This window comes from Cebus imitator, unplaced genomic scaffold (assembly GCF_001604975.1).
Source record: "Cebus imitator isolate Cc_AM_T3 unplaced genomic scaffold, Cebus_imitator-1.0 Scaffold154, whole genome shotgun sequence".
Lineage (NCBI taxonomy): Eukaryota > Metazoa > Chordata > Mammalia > Primates > Cebidae > Cebus > Cebus imitator.
Window position 1 is genome coordinate 2,224,517 of NW_016107469.1, and position 14,388 is coordinate 2,238,904.

At 36.6% G+C, this 14,388-nt stretch overlaps 1 protein-coding gene and 1 pseudogene across 1 annotated transcript in view; both read right to left on the reverse strand.

Moving 5' to 3' along the window:
• The window catches only part of RFX7 (regulatory factor X7), a 158,066-nt gene that overhangs the window by 99,884 nt on the left and 43,794 nt on the right, over window positions 1–14,388 (reverse strand). The window lies entirely within an intron of this gene.
• Window positions 3,410–14,025, reverse strand: LOC108314474 (annotated as a pseudogene).

A 14,388-nucleotide genomic window follows, 5' to 3' on the forward strand; every position in this document is an offset into this window, starting at 1 on the left:
TTTTTTGAGACACTGTTTTGCTTTTGTTGCCCAGGCTGGAGAGTACAGTGGCGTGATCTCAGCTCACCGCAACCTCTGCCTCCCGGGTTCAAGCAATTCTCCTGTCTCAGCCTCCTGAGTAGCTGGGATTAGAGGTGTATGCCACCACCCTGAATAATTTTTTATTTTATTTTTGTTTTACTAGAAATGGGGTTTCTCCATGTTGGTCAGACTAATCTCAAACTCCCGACCTCAGGTGATCTGCCCACTTGGGCCTCCCAAAATGCTGTGATTACAGGCATGAGCCACTGCACCCAGACAGTTCTAATAGTATGTAGATTCTCTTGTAGATAATCATTTTGTTTATAATTAATATTTTTCTTCCTTTCCAATCTTTGTGTCTCCTCCCCCTCCTTTTTCTTATCTAATTACTTTGGCTAAAATCTTCAGTACAATGAAGAGTAACAGTGATAACAGGTATTCTTGTTTTGTTTCCACATTAAATAATTTACTTCTAAGCTTTTTGAAATCAAGAATAATGCTGGTAATGTGTGTTTTGGTAAATGCTCTCTATCATTTTAAGTTACTTTTCTTTTAGTCCTCTTAGTATGATATTTAAGGCTTTTGCTCTGCTGTTCTCTCTGCCAAGGGACACTTTTCAAAAGTGCCATCTGCCTGGCTTGCTCCCTTACTTTTCTGTGCTCAGTGGTTCAAACATTATTTCCTTAGAAACCTTCCCTGACCGTGTATCTTGTACTGTTGTCCTTTATGTTGCTTTATTTATCTTTATTATAATTACTGCCACTGGCACTTATCTGTTTGTCCAACATCCCCACTCGCTTTATAGGGAAAGAAGTTGGTATGATTTGCTTACTACGACATTCCCAACACTAGGAACAGTACTTGGCAAAGAGGTTTATCTATGTTAGTGGATGCTTCATAATTTCCTAAAATATTACCTGAACACACTTTGTTGTTTCAATTAAAATAATGCTTCCATGTTCTGCTTCAAATAATGACAAGTTAACATATATTAAAATAAACTTGCCACACATAACAATTATACACTCTGGACAAAATATAAAAACAAATATTAAGTAAAAAAGGTAATCAAAAGCAGGTAGCAATTGGAAGGAGGTTAGCCTTAAATAAGAAAACTACTGGTAGAATTTTTTTTTTTTTTTTTTTTGAGACGGAGCTTCACTCATGTTACCCAGGCTGGAGTGCAATGGTGCGATCTCGGCTCACCGCAACCTCCGCCTCCTGGGTTCAGGCAATTCTCCTGCCTCAGCCTCCTGAGTAGCTGGGATTACAGGCACGCGCTACCATGCCCAGCTAATTTTTTGTAGTTTTAGTAGAGACGGGGTTTCACCATGTTGACCAGGATGGTCTCGATCTCTTGACCTCGTGATCCACCCGTCTCGGCCTCCCAAAGTGCTGGGATTACAGGCTTGAGCCAACGCTCCCGGCCTGAATTTTTTTTTTTTTTTGAGACAGAGTCTTGCTCTGTTGCCCAGGCTAGAGGGCAAGAGCACAATCTTGGCTCACTACAACCTCTGCCTCCCAGGTTCAAGTGATTCTCCTGCCTCAGCCTCCTGAGTAGCTGGGATTACAGGCACATGCTGCCATGCCTGGCTAGTTTTTTGTATTTTAGTAGAGACGGGTTTTACCATGTTGCTCAGGCTGGTCTAGAACTCCTGAGCTCAAGCAATCCACCCACCTCAGCCTCCCAAAGAGCACTGGTAGAATTTTTATAAGGCTTTTGCCTTAGGGTACTCAACAGCCTATGTGGCAATGACCACTTAGAACTGAAGCAGGAATCTGTTGTCTTGCTACCTTAAAAAGGACAGTTTGGGGTTGCCAAGGCAGCTGAAAAGTGAAAGGTGAAATCCCAGAAAAAAAAAAAGTGCTGCAAAATTTCTGTACGAACTATGCCCAATGTTTGAATGACCCTAGTTTGAGGAAAGCTCCAAGGTTCTCCACAAAAAGAAACAGCTCGAAGGTGGAAGGATCTGAGATGAGATTTCTGCTGCTGCCTGTCACAGAAAAAATAAAGTTGCGATTTGATTCCAGTCACATTATATGTCTACTAAGACAAAAATCAACACTCATCAGAGAAAAAGAACAAGCTCCAAAGTCTTTAACGTATCACCCATAATACCCAGTACACAAAAATACACTAGTGTGGACAAACAGGGAAAAAAAAGACCTGGAGTCAATAGAAAAAGCAGCTCACAGATACCAAATCCTGAATTTATCTAAATGTCAGAATTAGCAGACAAAGATGTCAAAGCAAGTATTATAACATGTTCAAGCATTTAAAGGAAAATATGGCCATAATAAATGTTTATATGGGGAAATCTCAGCTGAGAAATGGAAGCTATGAAAAAGAACCAAATAGAAGCTCTAGAACTTAAAAATTATAATGTCTGAAATGAAAAATTCATTGGATGACCTTAATTGGAGATCAGATGGCAGAGAAAGGGTCACTTAACTGGAAAATGAATAGGTCTATTGAATGTGAAGAAAAGACTTTTTAAAATAATAAACAGAGCTTCAGAAACTTAAAGTGCAATATCAAGTGTCTAACTATGTACAATGTGAGAGGAGAGATGACAGAAAAATATAATATTTAATACATGGCCAAAGTCTTCCCAAATTCTATGAAAAACACAATCTTCTATATCCAAGAAGTTCAGAAAATTCCAAGCAGGGTAATTATAAAGAAACCCACACAGTCAAAAGGATGAAAAAGCAAAGATAAAAAGCACACTGTGAGAGAAGCCAGAAAAAAGTAACATTGCATGCAGTGAAAAAGTTATATGAATGAAACCTGACTAATGATATCTAACTTCTATACAGTAAATTGATTCTCAGCAGAGGTACCAAAGCAATTCAAGGGACAACAGAAAATCCTTACTACAAATCCTTATGGAGTAACTAGACACGTGTGTAAACAAATGTACAAACCTCATAGTATAGAAAAATTTGAGCTGAAGCTTAAAGTGTCCTGAAGAAACACATAGGAAAATATTATGATGTGAGAGCTGACAAAGATTTCTTAGGGTTACAGAAGCAATAAACTTTTTTTTTTGAGACAGTCTCGCTCTGTCACCCAAGGTGGAGTGCAGTGGCACGATCTCAGCTCAATGCAACCTCCGCCTTCCCGGTTCAAGCAATTCTCCTGCCTCAGCCTCCCAACTAGCTGGGATTACAGGTGTGTGCTGCCACACATGGCTGATTTTGTATTTTTAGTAGAGATGAGGTTTCGCCATGTTGGCCAGGCCCATCTTGAATTCCTGACTTCAGGTGATCCACCGACCTCAGCCTCCCAAAGTGCTGGAATTAAAGGCTTGAGTCACCATGCCCTGCCACAATAAACATTAAAAAACAAACAAACAAACAAACAAAAAAGATGTTGGGAGGCCAAGGGGGAAGAATTGCTTAAGGCCATGAGTTTGAGACCAGCCTGGGCAACACAGAAAAATTATATTTCTACAAAAAAATTTTTAAAAGCCAGGCATGGTGGTGCATGTCTGTAGCCCCTAGCAACTTGAAGGCTAAGAATCACTTGAGCCCAAGAGTTTAAGGCTTCAGTGAGCTCTGATCATGTTACTGTACTTCAGCCAAGACAACAGAGCAAGACCCTATTTCTAAAAATAAAAATAAATCAGACTCCATCAAAATGAGAATAATCTTCTATTCACTGAAAGATATCAATTAAGTAAGCAAATAAACCACCAACTAAATAAAATACTTGAAAAACATATCTGACAAAAGACTTAGGCCCAGAATACATAAGGAACTCCTACGACTCCAGAGTAAAGACAGGTAACTCAATTAATATAAAGGAAAAAACTGGAATAGATATTTCACAAAAAAAAGGTACACAAACACCCAATAAACACACGAAAAAGAATCAAGAAACCTTGGTTTCCTTGGTGGCTTGGTATCCTTCAAGGAACCAAGCTCCCAAGGAAATACAAATCAAAATTGCAATGATACACCAATAGGAAGCTTAAATTAAAAATGCTAAAAACCCAAATATTGGCAAGGATTTGAAGCAACCACAACTTCATACATTTATGGTGGGAATGTGAAAGGTAAAACCACCTTGGACTAGTTTAGCAGTTAGATAAAAACCTACTGTAAGTATCTATCCAACAGGAATAAAACTAGATGTCCACAAAACGAGTAAGAGTGTTCACAGAATCTTTATAATCCAAACTGGAAACAATTCAAATGATAGCAATGTAAGAATGAATAAACAATTTGTGGCACATTCACACAATGGAGTACTACTCAGCAATTAAAAAAAACCAATACATACACCAAGGAGCATGGATGAATCTATATTATACTGAGCCATATAAAACACCGAGAAAACTTCATTCTGTATGATCTTATTTATATGAAGTTCTAGAGTAGATAAAATTAATCTATGGTAAAATACAAATGAGAAAAAGTAGCTGTCTCAGGATAAGGCTTCCCTGCTGACTGGGAAGGATCATGTACAAACAACGTAACACAATGTTCCATTTCCCCTTTTCAGGAAAGAATTTTGCCTACTGCTGGGAGTGCAGTGCAGTGCAGCACAAAGCCCTTGGTCTGTCAGGATTCAGTGTCTTCGCTCTTGGGTATGATCATCTAGGCTGAAGAAAACATCACTTCTCAAGGTCATAGCAATTTCCAGGGACAGCCCATATTTAGACAGTAATCAACATGGGGATATTAAGGCCTAGCCCCTTTCCTCAACTTGAGACAGCTCTGATGGGTCATTCTAGCTTCGTAACTCTTCAGCATTGTAGCTCAACTTTCTCACTGCCCAAACTGTTTCCTTCCCATCCATTCCATTCCATAGGTATGAATCTCAAAAGCATTCCCTAATAAAGTGGTTCTTAAAATATGACTCCTGGACTAACAGTGTTAGCATATCTGGGAACTAGCTAAAATGCAAATTTATGGGTCTCACTACAGACCTACTGAATTGGAAAGCAGAAGCACCATCTATATGTGAAGAGCTTCCTATCAGCTTTTTGTGTCTCACTCTTAAATATACTGAGATGGACAGACAACTGGAAAAAATTATCCAACATGAAAGAGAAAGAGAAAAGGGGGTAAAATCCTTACTTGGAAGAAATAACACAGTCAAAAAGAAAACAAAGTTTTAATCCTCACAAAGGTTAAGAGAAAACACTGCATTCAAGAAACACATATATATATTTTTAAAGTATATTTAGAAAGTTAAAAAGAGATGTCTTAGAAATTAAATCTGTTTAGGCTGGCTATATTCTGTCTGCTCTTTGAAATCACTCTCTACCCTCTGTAATAACCCAGGAAGCTGGCCTTTTCACCATCAGTAGGGCTCCCTTCCTCTCTGGCCAATGTTTGTCACTGTTAGGGGGGTAACAGAAGAGAAAGGACCTGGCTCTCTCTAACAGGCAATGAGTTAGTGGTTTGGGTAACTGCGGTTTTTCTCAGCAGGTTTTGTAATATCTTTTTGAGTCAATAAATTATAAGAATCTAAAACTCTGATTAAAAATTAAATATATGAAAATTCAGGTAAATAAAATTTTAAATTATAAAACTTCAAAGTTACCAAAAAAGAAATTGAATTATCTACAGACAACGGAGTTAGAAGAATATATTTGGAATTATCTATCTTTTTACCATTACTCCCAACTAGTTAAGATCAAGCATTTTCAGCAGCTGGAAAAACATGCACAAAAATACGCATATCACTCAATAACAAACCACCAATGCACATGTGAGCCTGTACTTTATAAAAGTACATAATATATGACTTTTAAATATTTCATAATTTAAATGTTCATTTATTATTTTGGGGTTTCTTAAACAATTTTATTTTATACATATTTATTTCAATTAAAATTTTGACAGACTAAAAGATTGTATTTTATTAGAGTCCATTTACAGGCAATTTGGAACACTGATTTCTCATGGAAAAAAACCCAGACAGATAGTAATTATTACATTCTGTGGAACTGAATGGCCAGGAAAGCCGACCTCTTACTGCAAACCAAGTGCATGGACATAAGCCCACCCCGGCAGCAGCAGCGTCTTGATGATGAGTTGAATGGAGACATAACATCTTATGTTGTGCCCAGAAGGTAGGGTAAGGCTCAAGGCTGCAAGGGGGAAAATGTTCTCATAAAGGCAAGATTCAGGTGCTGCTTGCTGTCACACTCCACAAACACACCCTGTCTGTGTCAATGGCTTGTGACTGCCATGCAGCAAGAATGAGCACAATATACTCTCACTCTCAGAGCAAGTATTTTCCCCTTTTCAAGAGAAAGAATTCAGGCAGTTCTTTACCAAAATGACGGCATTTGCTCCAAGGCACCAAAGGTATAAAGCTTTTTAGAAAATACACAGAAATAAACAGACTTAACATGGGAATTAGTTCTTAATGGTGGAATCTGTTACAACTGTAACTGGTGTAATAATTACTTCAGATAGATTATAATCAAAATGCACATCAAATAGACTGTGCTGTGTGACGGAATGTGTGACCAAAGAGTATTCTCACAGGAACTTTGGGTGCTGGCTGGTAAGCGCTCACAGGAGTTCTTTGCAGAGCCAGAGAAGCTGAGCATCATATGTATTTGTAAAATCCTTCTCCAGACTTCTCTCTGCCACCCGCTTTCTCAAGGACGGGCTAGTCTGAAATCTACTGATGCAATCCATCCATAATGAACTTCACAGTATCCAGCCCAACGAAATCTAGAAGCTCAAGTGAGCCCATGGGGTTCCTGGCTCCTACCTTCATAGCAGTATCAATGTTTTCCTTGGATGCATCACCTTATGTATGCAGCCTGACTGCTTCCATGAGGTGTTGAATCCTGAGACAGCTGATAATAAACCCAGAAGTGTCATTGCAAGAAACAGGATGTTTTCTCAGGGTTTTGCTCAAGTTTACCAAAGATTGAAATGTCTTTTGGGTGACCACTGGTGTTTTAAGGACCTCTGCAAGTTTCATCAGGGGCAATGGATTGAGTAAATGGAGGCCAGCAAATCAGTCTTGTTTGGTGGTAGTATTGGCTATGCTTGCAATCTGCAAGAAGGAAGTATTACTGGCAAAAGCTGTATGTTCAGCAGCAAACTTGTCCAGCCTTGAGAGCTTGATTCTCTATAATGGCCATTAGATTCTCTACAATGGCCTCTACCACCAGGTCTGTACTGTGAACTATGGATGCTGCATCTGTCCTGGTTGATATGCTGCTTAGGGTTTTCTCCACAAATTCATCATCAGCCTTAGTGTTTTCTGCAAACAACTTCTTTGCCACTTTCCCAAGGCTCTTCTCAACTCCCTTTTTATATTCTGCCAAGATGTCCTCTGTCTTGTCTAGCAACACTACTGTGTGGCTGGTCAGTACAGCAATCTGTGTGATGCTGATGACCATTATGTGCTTGACAATGATTTTTCTTGCCCAGGGCTGTGGACAAGGAGGACACAGAGTAAATGAACTGCCTGGTGATGAAAGCCATGGTGCAGTGGCGGTGGCGACTGCAACAAGACCCAGGCAGGGAAGGCACATGTGGTTTGGGAACCAGCAGACAGGCAGCCTCTGAGGCCATTTTTTATTTTTTAATAAAACTGTATTACTAATTTTATCTGCAAATAATTTTTGTCCAAATGATAATGTATGCTCAACATTAATATCTTCTAATTTTTAAAATTCATGATTATTGATAATTGATATGATAAGCATTGAACTTCCAGATTTGCTGATTAACTTTTATTTTTATAAAAATTATGATTGAATAGTATCAATCTGGCATTTTGGTATTAGATTTTAAAAAACAAAATATCAGTACCATAATTGTGCTGTGGTATCATAACTATTACATTTATGGAACATGCTAACCACTCATTTTCTATATCTTTCAAGATTTACATATCAAGTCATATCATCAGAATGTTACCGATATAAATTAGCAGGGAAGAGGGGGAAAACACCAGCAATAAAGCCGATAAAAACAAACCAGATAAAAAGTTAAGCAATGGAACTACAGCTCGAGAAAACATATTTTGTTTCCTCTAAATCAAACTACAGGGTGAAGCTGGATAAAGCTTTCTTATCTAGGGGAATTATATAAAAGAAATAATAAATGTTAGGAAACATGTGTTTAAAAATTAAAAAAAAACAAAAAAAAACTTAGTCTAATCCTGCTTTCTCACAAAGAAATACATTACAAAAATACCATGTAATATTTCCCTCTATTCAAATTTAAACAAGATATAATAAATTAGCAGTCATGGGTCAAACATACATAATATATAATACAATGTAAGCAATGGTAGAACAGAAAAAACCTTTAGATATCTTGTTTGCCAGAAACATTTCATAATCTGTTTCCCCAGTTTCAACAAATTGTTGGTAAACTATTTTTTACTGCAGAAAATATTCTAGGAGGCTCTCACTTATCCCTTCCAACACCAAGTTTTGCCTCTATCCAAAAGTTCAATGCTATTTTTACATTTATTTAGAGTCCTCAATTCTGAAGTCAGAGTGACTCACAATTCCTATATACTTGATTCAAATTTCTTGTGTTGTAGAAACAGAGGTATCTGTGAATACCAGACACTAGATTTAACCCAAAGAAAATCTGAGATAGGGGAGGTACACTATAATAGGTCAACTAGGAGAAGCTCTTACATTCTATCCTTGCCAGGAGAAACCAAACTCTTAGCTTCTACTCCTATAAACAAATTAATTCCATTAAAAACACACTGACTTTAGATCCCTTTTGCAGGTTGTGACTTAGCTCAGTCCACCATAGCAAAACTTATTTTTACCTTATACTTGCTCATATTAAAAGTACGTACTTTTGCTTTTGTTTGCTTATATAAAACAAAATTTTATATTATTTTTAAAAATAATAATAGTCATAATAGTGGCTAATTCTATAAAGATGTAGCCAGAAAAAAAGGAAATAAAAAATTAAAAATCACACCATGCAGACATTTAAATTCATTTACTTTGTCTTCTCAATAGCAATAGATTCTGTTAGTGAGGATGGGGAGATTGGAATCCTTGTACATTGCTTGTGGGAATGAAAGATGGTATGGCTGCTCTTGAAAAGCCTGACACATCCTCAAAAAGCAAAAACACAGAATTACCACCTGATCTAACAATTCCACCCAAAGAAATAAAAATAGGTATGCAAACAAAAACCTCTACACAAACGTGCTCAATGTTCATAGCAGCACTATTCACAAGAGTCAAATGGAGGAAACAACCCAATGGCCATCAACGGTGATGAACAGATAAACAAAATGTGATATATTATTAAAATGAAATATTATTCAACCATAAAAGGGAATGACATGCTACAATATGGATAAACCATGAAAACTTTATGCTAAGTGAAAGAAGACAGATGTAAAAGGTCACATATTGTATGATTTCCTGTATACGAAATCTCCAGAATAGCTATATCAAGGGAGACAGAAAGCAGACAAGCGATTGACTAGGGTTGATGAAATGAAGTGAGTGCTTAATGCATATTCCTTTTGGATGATGAAAAATGTTCTGGAACTAGATAGAGGTAACGGCCACATAACGTCATAAAGTTACTAAATGCAACTGAATAGTACACTTTATGTGGTTAATTTTTATGTTATTAATTTACCTAATAAAATTAGGATAAAATTAAGAAAAAAACTTCCTTTAGATATTATTAGTGCCTAATCAACAGGCTCCAAAATAACAATCCTGTTTTTCTCTGTAATCCAAGTTGCCTTTGAAATAGTCATTGTTCATAGTGCTTGCCTGCTCTTGTGAATTTTTAGAGACTCTACTTTTCATTAAAGGAAATTAACCTATAGACCAATGTTTCTCAACCAGGTACTGACACATTTAGTATGGTACCTTGCTTTACTTTATGGGTTTATCAAACGCATTATAGGATGTTTGGAATCATAAGACGGTGTTCACTAAATGCCAGCAGTGCTTCCTAGACATTCTGACAACCAAAATTGCCCCACACATTTCCACATGTTCCTAGTTGAGAGCCACTGATCTAGAACAAAATATCATATGCTATGTATTGTGTTACATTATTAGAAGTTCCCTAGTATATGCAACTCAATGCTCTACACATGAGTTATTTCAAAAGCTCAAACTTTTTTATATGTGGAAAGTAAACTTCTTGCTTTTGACACAGGACACTATAAAGATTTATATATTTTATTGTTGTTCTAAACATAAAAACTACTTTCAACCAGAAGAATGAACTTTATCATGAGGTAGCTTGTGCCTAATATTTGATTACTAGATCATATTACTCAAATGAATTTTCAACTTCTATTAATAACATTTCATTCATCGATATAATATTCTCTTTGCTTTTTTTATATTATCAGGTTCCAAATATATAGGAAAGTTATAAAGAATAATATAACATCCATGTACCTGCTAGCCAGTCTGAATAAATCTGAACTTTTTGCTTTTTTCCTTAAGGAAGAAAACTTTACAGATAAAGTCCCCATGGGATTTTTTTCCTATAACATTCCACAATTCCTTTCTCAGTGGTGACCACTATCCAGAAGTTATTATTCCCATGAGTGTATATACATTTACTATAAATGCTAACTACCTCCATAAACAATATAATAGTTTTGTTTACTTCACAGGCATGAAGTTCTGCTGCATGTATCATTCTTTTTTTGAAAAAAAAATTACTTAATAGGCATTAGAAGTTTACCTATTTTGATACATTCTAGTTTATCCGTAACTGTTACATAGAAGTGTGGATTAAATTGTGTGTCCAGACCCCTCCCCCTATTTGTATATTGAAGCCCTAACCCCTGAGAGCTGTTTAATGGAATGGATATAGCACTAGGAAGAATCAGCCATGCTGGTACCTTATCTTGGAGCTCAAGCCACCAGAACTGGTAAAAAATAAATTTCTGTTGCTTAAGCCATCAAGTCTGTGGTACTTTGTTGTGGCTACCCTAGCAAACTACTATATATAATATTCCATTGTTTGAACATACCACTTTACTTATTCTTTAATAATAGACTCTTATGGTATTTCTAGCTCCGTACTATAATGTACAACACTGCAACAAACATTTGGTACGTAGATTTTGTTATTCATATTGCAGGACTTTTTCTTGGACACATACACAACACAAGCACTACAAAATGTTGATCTTCAACTTTCTGATTATTGCCAAATTGCTTTTCCAGATAATTTTGGCCAATTTATACTCCATTGGCTGGATATAACACTGATTTCTCTCTGTCCTCTCCAAAACAGGTAATGACAGACTTCTGCCAATCTGATGGGTATGAAACATTTTGTTGTTTTAAAATGCATTTCTTTATCAGTGAGGTTGAACACCTTAATATATTTACTGACCACTAAGTTTTCTTCTGTGAGTTGCCTACTTATATCCTTTACCCCATTTTCCACGTGGTTGTTTTTATTATTTTATTTACTAACAGGAGCTCTTCTTATACCTTAGATACTAATCTTTTGTCAACTACTTGAGTTACAAATAATTCTCGCCATCAGCAGCAGGTTGCTTTTTTTTTTTTTTTTACAGCATTCATTGTCCTACAGAAAGTTATTTTAATGTAGTCGAACATTAATATTTTTCTTTATGAAAATTGCTTTTGATGTGTTTTAAGAAATCTTCCTTATTGTGAGCTCAGAAAGATATTTTATTTTCTTCTTAACTTTTGCTTTTCACATTTGGGGTTGAGTTTTCCTGGATTCTTTGTGTGGCGTGACAGTTATTTTTTAAATCAATAATTAAATGCCCCAGTGGGCCAACCTTTTCCTTGTACACAGGCCTATGTCTAGTTAACCTGCTTCCTGAGTCTAGCACTTTGGCTGGTACGCATTAGGCAATTATAAACATGTGATCAATAAAAGGAAGGATGGAAGAAAGAAAGAGAAGGGAGAGAAAGGGACGCAAGCTAGGGATAGTAGTGTAGAAAAAAAGTATTTGGATCATGGTCTTTGATATCAACTTTATATTAGAACCATACAAGTCAAAGGCTATTAAAACAGGTTCAAGGGGTGGATTGCAGGAAGATGGGTTTTCGAGGATTCTGGAATACTAGAAGCAAATATATCACTTAAGTGCATCTGAGCTTTCTCACCCCCAGGATGAGAATATGGCCTTGCTAGTGCTGAATTAGTTCAAAGTCCAGAAAACTGTGATGTTATAAATATCATTTATTAAGTCTTTGCAAAATGTTCAAGAAAGCCTAGGAACAAAAGGGCAACAATATAGTCAGAACTTGATAGAGCAATGCTAGGTGAACCTTCCCTGTAGGGATGGTGGCTATATGTACCACGGGAAACCTAAAAAGACGGGAAAAACTTTTATAGATATACTATATTTGCTACTATTCAGAATAGTCATTTGGTTTCTATATTCTTAACTAAATAATTTAGGAGCATACAACAGGTGGGTAATAGTCTCTTCCCAACAATCCCTAACCTAAAGTTCAAAGGCGAGGACTGTGGTGGGGGGAAGGGGGAGTATAAGAAAAAATGTAAGAATAGAACCTAGAATGACATTTGCCTCAGATGCCCTCAAAAGTAAAACATCTCTCCCTAGAGCAACATTATATCCAGTTCAGTATAGTCAAGGGAGTATGTTCCATTACAGTAAAAGGAGCTCAGCCTCCCAATGTAAGTACACACCACCACCTACAAAGTATTCTTGCTGAAATATTAAAACATATCTCTACCAATTTATAGTAATAAAGGGGAAGAAGAATATGCTACATGAAGATAACATCAGTAAAAACAGATGGTGGGAAATTCCACAGGACAAAGAAAGGATCCAGTTTCTTCAACAAATAAAAAACTGCAAGAAAAAATTTTTAAAGGGATCTAGAGTTTAAGAGATATCAACCAGTAGCTATAAGGATACTGATTCAAACAAACAGTAAAAGTGATGTGATGTCTGGGATTCCCTTCAAAATAACCCATGAAGGGTTATAGATAAATAAGATAAGCTACAAAACTAATTATTAAAGTTGAATAATAAAGACCTGAGAGTTCATTGTCTTTTCTGTCCTTTTGTATGTATTTGAAATTTTTTACAATGAAAAGCTAAATGAGGGGGCTGGGTGTGGTGGCTTACACCTGTTAAGGAAGTGATCGCTTGAGGCCAGGAGTTCAAGACCAGCCTGGTCAACACAGCAAGACCCCATCTCTAAAAAAGAAAAAAAGAAGTTAAAAGAGGGGAAGGACTTGGCAGATTCTTTTAAAAGGAAAAGCAAATAAAATATGTAGAACCTACAGCTAAGGGACTCGAGTTTGAGACCTAAAAACCTTCTGAGGTTGACGTAAACTGTGAAACACTTAAAATTTACAAGAGAAGGTTGTATACAAAACTAAGAATCAAAGATTGGGCCACTTTAATCAATGTCTACTAAGTCACTGTTAATCAGTATTTACCTAAGCTACCACTGAGCGGTACAAAAAGGCTATTATTTGAAAGTTTAGAATATAGTGACTAATTTTTGCTTTCTAATGAGTTATTTTCCTTTTTTGCTGTCCTTCCAGGTATAGGTATCTTTCCTTATATGATTGCTGGCTGCTCCAAATGCTGAATTTTACCATATAATATTTAAAAATAGCTAATTTGCTCTAACAGGATTGTAAAAATCTGTATTTTGGGGAGGCAGAGTACTAAACAAATTGTGCTGCTCTCTTTAGTCTCAATCCATGTACTTTCTCAGTTTTCTTCATGCAAACATTTTCAGGTTGATATTAATATTAAAAACTGAAAGAGTCAACAGGATTCAAACGTCAAATAACAGCAAAGCATATGCACATATAATATATTCCTTAAAGCTAAAAAGAAATCTTCAAATAAATTTATCTAGTAAGAAACAACAGGGTAAATAAGGCAAGAACCAAAAACATGGTCTTGAAAGGAAGAATTCTGGCTGGGCGTGGTGGCTCATGCCTGTAATCCCAAAACTTTGAGAGGCAGAGGAGGGCAGATTACCTAAGGTCGGAAGTTCAAGACCAGCCTCACCAACAAGGAGAAACCCTCGTTTCTACTAAAAATACTAAATTAGCCAGATGTGGTGGCACATGGCTGTAATCCCAGCTGCTTGGGAGGCTGAAGCAGGAGAATCACTTGAACCCAGGAGGCAGAGGCAGAGGTTGCAGTGAGCCGAGCTGGTGCCATTGCATTCCAGCCTGGGCAACAAGAGCAAGCGAAACTAATCCGTCTCAAAAAAAAAAAAAAAAAAAAAAAAAAAAAAAGAAAAGAAAAAGGAAGAATTCCAATTCTGCAACTACTAGCTATATGCTGCATCTCCTCCAGAGTTTTTAATAAAGACTTAACATTTATATAAGAAGGCATATTGTAATAACGAGCATGTAATAGGCTCTTAATAAATG